The sequence below is a fragment of the Austrofundulus limnaeus genome, unplaced genomic scaffold (genome assembly GCF_001266775.1).
Source record: "Austrofundulus limnaeus strain Quisiro unplaced genomic scaffold, Austrofundulus_limnaeus-1.0 Scaffold388, whole genome shotgun sequence".
Classification (NCBI taxonomy): domain Eukaryota; kingdom Metazoa; phylum Chordata; class Actinopteri; order Cyprinodontiformes; family Rivulidae; genus Austrofundulus; species Austrofundulus limnaeus.
In genome coordinates, this window is record NW_013952790.1 from 228,780 (window position 1) to 234,727 (window position 5,948).

Below are 5,948 nucleotides of genomic sequence, written 5' to 3' on the forward strand. Positions count from 1 at the left end.
CTATAAAGCTTGGGTTATACTTAAATGTGACGTGAGACAGCAGGCCATAAATGATCATAATCCCTCAGCTCATATAGGAATAAAAACAGCAATAATGATGGCCGGATATTGTGTTTTTATTTCACTCAACGATCAGTGTTTTTTGTGTGGTTAAGAGTCAACAGAGGAAAATCTTTTTTTTGTAAGGGAGGTGATGGAAAAAAGACGTAAACAGCTGCATGCTCACATTCAATAGGATCAAACCAGCTGCTCTTCTAGCTCCTGTAACAACAGGCATCAGACAAAAAAAATTTCAACAAAATAACACGAAGAGCTGCTCTGAGTCCTGCTCGAGTGCTGATTTGCTCCTCACGAACAAACACTCCCACGAGGTTTGAACCAATCACGCGCTCCGAGCCGCAAGGCCTGCATCGCAGAGTTCTGACTGAGGGTAATGTACACGACTGCTGTCAGACAGAAGGTGTGCAATTTTTTGTCACAACAACGGGGAACAAGGGTAAAAACCCACTTTTTTACTCAAGCTTTTAGCTAATCACTCACCATTAATTGCAGCCTAACCCTTTAGTGCCTGCTCGCCAACCATGTGTTTGTGTATTATTGAATATACGGCATAACCCTCCCCCCCATTTTTTAAATTCCAGGTCCATTTTTCTTATTCTGATTTGTACAGTCTTGCATAACACATCTCTTGTCGTGCTCTACCTCCAACCTGTTTCTGAGTTAGAATTTAAAATTTATTTTCTTGTTTTGATGTTTTATGTTTTATTATGTCTTTCTGCCATTATACATTGTTGATGATTGTGCAGTACATTGTGAATATATTTCTATGAAAGGCGCTTTATAAATAGAACTTTACCATACTTTACTTACTTATTTACTAGGGGGTGCAACAATACATGTACCTTTATCGAACTGTTCAATACAGTGCTTTAGGTTCAATCCACACTTGTATCGAACAAAACAGATTTCTTAAATTTATTTTATCAKCTTGTCTTCTGAAGATGCTCTGTKTTGAAGGATCAGTGGATCTGTGTTCGACTACTCCATCAAGGCTGCATTTTCGAGTGCAGGTCCACTGAGAAAATTGATGTTTCAGCAACATTTAATTTAAAAACTGTACTTTTGAAGTTAAACAAATGTTCATAATTAATTTAAATAAATTACAAGTTAAAAAGGGCATGGACATTTCTCTTTTTTTGTATCGAAAAAATATTGAACCGTGAGACCAAAGTATTGAACCGAACCGAATCGTGAATTTTCTGTATCGTTGCAGCCCTATTATTTACTTAACAAGACGTGCGACTCAAAGTATAAAACAAGTTAATACTTTGGGGGAAAGGTTGGACTGAGGCCCATTACACCTGTCTGATCACTGAGTTTTGAGTGAATAGGACCTGGAAATTTTACCTTTAGTTTTCCCTCCTCTTGGATCAGAAACATGTGAAAACAGTTGATCATTGCAGGTAAAAGGAGTCTGAACGTTTAGACCGGTTCTCAGGTTCTCCTGAAGCCACAGCTTCATGTGGAAATGTGACCACAGCAGTTCCCACCAGTATCCTGATCAAAATGTTGAGTATTTTCCACCACATCTAACCTAATCAGAGCTCTGCTGCAGAAAAGCATCACGGGAGTCGTTCAGGCATGACGGTGACATGCTCAGTCACCACAGCCCTCATGAATAAAGAGCTTGTCTGAAGGAGGTCCTGTAGTTCTATTAAAAGAAAAAACATCACAAAATGAGTTTTAGCAAAAATGATCTGAAGACTGAAATGTTGAAYCTGACAGCCTTTCAGGGACATACAGATCATTTGTTTCACCAGATTTATAATTACTGTCATTTAGTTCTGCCAGCATAATGAAAAGAAGAGATAAAAACTTGTTGTATCTGTGTGAGTTTGGGGACCATGACCCCCTCACCAGGTTAGGGCTCTTAAGTTTATCTCAAGGATTGGAAGGTGTTCAAGCAACAACTTTACTTTCAAAACTGTCACAAAGTCTCCACCTCACCTCCAACCTGCCTCCTCTGACAGAAAGCATTCAAACCAAAGTTCAGGGCTAAAACCAGGTCGATGATAGATATCAATAATCTAAAACCAAGTGTTTATCGTGTGTTCCAGCAGATTAAATCAGAAATGTGGGGGTGGCTGCAGAGGTGAAGCACAAAGTGAGCGGAGGTGGGGATGATGTGGGCGGAGGTGGACAACAAAATKCACGACCCACAGTCCTCCAAACGCCTCATGCAAAAATAAGCCAAAAAAGCYGTTAAAAAACTGACCGCTCAACACCTGCTGCACAGTTTCACATCTTTTCTCACAATTCTGAAGGATTTGTCTTTGACCGACTCGTTTCCACACAGCTGCAGCTCAGTGAGACGCCACCTTTAGGGATAAATGTGTCTGCTGGTGCGAACGACTGCGTGCTGGTTCTTACCGGGGTAGAAGTCTTTGGATTTGGACAGCTTAATGGTGGCACCCGTCTCCTTCTGGAGCTGGACGATGGTCTGGCCACCCTTGCCAATTATAGAGCCGGCTGCATAGCTGGGGATCAGCACCTTCAGGAAGTACTCGCCCTCCTCTGGGGGAGAAACACACAGAGGTGGGAGAGGGCCGACGTCAGGAAGAGCATACACACCTACAGGTGACCCCCCACCCCCCCCAGTGACCTCAGCACACACACACACACACAGAACATAAAACCCTCCCAGCTCACTGAGGGCGGCGACAAGAAGAGGAACGGTGTCTGCGTTTGGAGTGTTTCGGGTTTTCTCAGAGACCCGTGGCATGTCCTGAGTCCTGTCCCAGATTTCATGTGGAGTAAATGATGACCTCCTTTCCAGTTTGCAGAGATCTAATTTTAACCAGTTTCAAGGATTTCTGGAATAAACTGCCAGCCAGGCTGGTGTAAGTAATCCATCTGTACAAACATGTGCAGTGAAGTAACACGAGTAAAGAGACTTCATTTGAATATAAAAACTGTATCCTGAGACAGGAAGTTACACAAACACATGAACTCCTAATCCAAGCAGCTCATGAACAAGAACCCAGAATTATCTGCTGTAATTAAGAGACGAGCAGAGAACATATGGGAACCAATCCTGTGGATTTGTTCAGGGGGTACACTGCTCAAATGGTCTAAATCTCCTCCATTTTGAAATGGGCTTGCGTGATTTAAAGTGGCTTTCAGCAGCCGGTGACTGACGGCGTGTCTGCAGGGAGATTTTATAGCTGGAAGAYTTCTTTCTCCAACAATCCCAATTAGGAGTCAATCAGCACCAAAGAATCCTTCAGAAACCCACACGGTCCGATCACACTGAGTGTAATCAACAATCAACCCCACACAGAGATTAGACCAAAACCTCATTAAATAACCTGCCAGCACTGACTCAAATCTACAGATCCAGGTGTGCGCTGACTGGGGATGAATCCCAAAGATCCCGTCTTGGTAAACACTTGGCTCTGGAGCAAACGGAAGCACCGATACAAATCACCTCCTCCGCAAACTGATCTGGATGCAATGACGTCATTTTCCATCCTGCCCAGCTGCCTGAAGGGTGACGTCAGCGGAGCGGCAGCGATGTGACAAAGCATCGTCCACCTTCCTGACACACGTCTTATATCTTATCTCGGGCGGGGGGCACGAGACGGTCCGAGACCCCCCAGCTGCAGGGTCTGTCAGCACGTTTAAACAGGACACTGGAGGCTGGCGTGCACCAGCACTGAGACCAACCTGTTGCCTCAGTAATGCACCCATTAGGATCAGACGTGAACGAACATGACAGTGTGACATACCACGATTTCACATTTCATCAGAGCCCCAGCCTGGTTCACACGCGCCACACAGAACCAATGGTTCTGACAAATATTCATTAACTCAAAGCCGCGATTGTTGATGCACTTTCACGTTTCATCTGGAATAATTAGACAGTGTTGGTGAGCTAATCTAAAAGCACACATCCATCATCGAAAGCTTGTAAAGATGTCAGATCGTGGATGATGTCAGCTTTTCAGAATAATGACAAAAAGGGTCTTTTAAAAATATTTTTTATTCTGATTATTTCTTGATGTGGTCATCGCTGATAGATTTCAGGAGATGTTTGAATTCTGTGCGTTGTTGCAGTCAGCTCCCTGCCTTTCTCAWAAAATGACCTTGATGGGAAAAAGAAAAGAAAAACGCGTTGTTTTTGCGTTGCCGTAAATCTTAAGCCCTCGCTCATATTGTGAGGCATCTGACACAGAACGAATGCAAATAAATTAATTTGACTGCTGCTCATTAGAAGATCCCAACATCCAAAGACCTGTTGTTGACAGACAGGCTCTGAACCACTGCGTAACTTTCAGCCACACTAAACCCAGCAGGAGAGGAAGCCGCTGAGATTCCCTCCGTCACCCTCACAGCCACSTTTGCTGTCATTAGTCAATAATTAATTCTGTCCTAGTGTCTGAGATCACAGTAACAGGTTTTAATGGCATCATGTGGTAGAGTAAACATGGCAATCTGTCGCCAGGGAGCAGGGGCGGTGGGGCACACTGGGAAGCTGAGCCAGGAGGGTGTTAGTTCAAACCCTGGAAGGATGGCTTGGAGGAGAGACGTGGTCCCTGAGCCAAATGGGTTTAGTTAAGTCACTCAAGGGGGGTGGGTCAGGAGGAACTGCCTTGTGACCATCCTCCCCTCCTTCTCACAAACCCTCCAAGTATCCATTGTGCATTTCAATGGGCTAACCTGCGCCTGACGTGGAGCAAGGGCGATGGAACAAAAAACGAGCCAAAACGAARGAATGAGCTGGCAGGTGTATAAAAGTCCCCCCAGTCCTGCATGATGGATCAATTCAACAAGTCCGACTAAAAGAGTTTGATGCTTACCCATTCTGAGATCTGCTGCTGCTCAAGTCCTCTGTCAGATCGCCATCAATGCCGGGGCACAATCTCTGAAGTGGATCTCAGCATTAGCCGAGGCATAGGTGCGACCGTAGTGTTGAGGAATGCGGCCAGTCGAGCTTTTTCACTGAGGTCTGATTCATGAGTGGGTGCAGAGAAAAGGGTTTCAGCACAGCATCTGAGCCATGCCTGCAGCTGGCCACTGCCTCAATTGTCTGAGAAAATGCTAATGCAGGCTCTGAGTGTTTTCAGTGAAAGACGGCACGCATTGTTCAAGCCTGCATCGGTTTGAGGAGGGGGGGTCTTCCCTGCCGCATCACCCTTTTCACTGCTCTCATCCATATTCATCGAGTGGCCTGTCCGTCTGCAGCAGCGGGCAGGACTGACGCCTCGCTCGCCCAATGGCCGGCCTCCTCTCCGCGGCACGTCATGTCACCGCCCCCCCGATGCCGGTCCCCAAAAAATTGAATTTTTCCCCACTACTCCGCCTCTTTTGACGCAGCACTATAAAATATGGCGGTGGGCTCGGCGACTGTTTTCAGAGAAAAGTAACAAAGGTGAAGCGTGTGAGCGAGCGGACGGAGCGCCGCCTGAACAAGGAAGAAGAATGACCTTCAGCGCCGGTCGAAGAGCTGCATAGAGAACGAGGAGGAGGAGGAGTGATCTGAGACAGTACGCCTTACGCCACCCACCCTTCGATTCCCCCACCCCAGTCCCACGGACGGCCATGTTTGAGAGGGCGGAGGGGCTCATCAACCATTGCAAATGGCAGTGCCGCAGAATGGTGGAGGGGGTGATGAAGCCAATCACTACGTCTATAAATCTTACACCGAGAGGTATCTTAAGTGACCAAGCGTGTGTAAAACCTGCTTTGTGTTTGTGTTCAAGTACCAGTGAGTGAACATGGAGGGGTGGGGGTCTGGCTTCATTTATTAGTCCTTTCCAGGGAACCTGAACAAAATGAACTCTTTTCCTTTTGGATACTGATTACTTTCATCCACACATTAAAGCCGAACACTGTGACCAATTCCCCGCGAATGCTTCCAGAAAATTCGACCGTCTCACTCACAAAGA

At 45.8% G+C, this 5,948-nt stretch overlaps 1 protein-coding gene across 1 annotated transcript in view; it reads right to left on the reverse strand.

The window, feature by feature from the left end:
- The window catches only part of LOC106528523 (RNA-binding protein Nova-1), a 53,352-nt gene extending 51,933 nt beyond the window's left edge, over positions 1 to 1,419 (reverse strand). The window contains exon 1 of the mRNA XM_014023707.1: positions 1,408 to 1,419. The gene's annotated coding sequence lies outside the window, so the exon portion shown is untranslated. The remainder of the gene's footprint in view (positions 1 to 1,407) is intronic.
- Between the last annotated feature and the right edge of the window lie 4,529 nt (positions 1,420 to 5,948).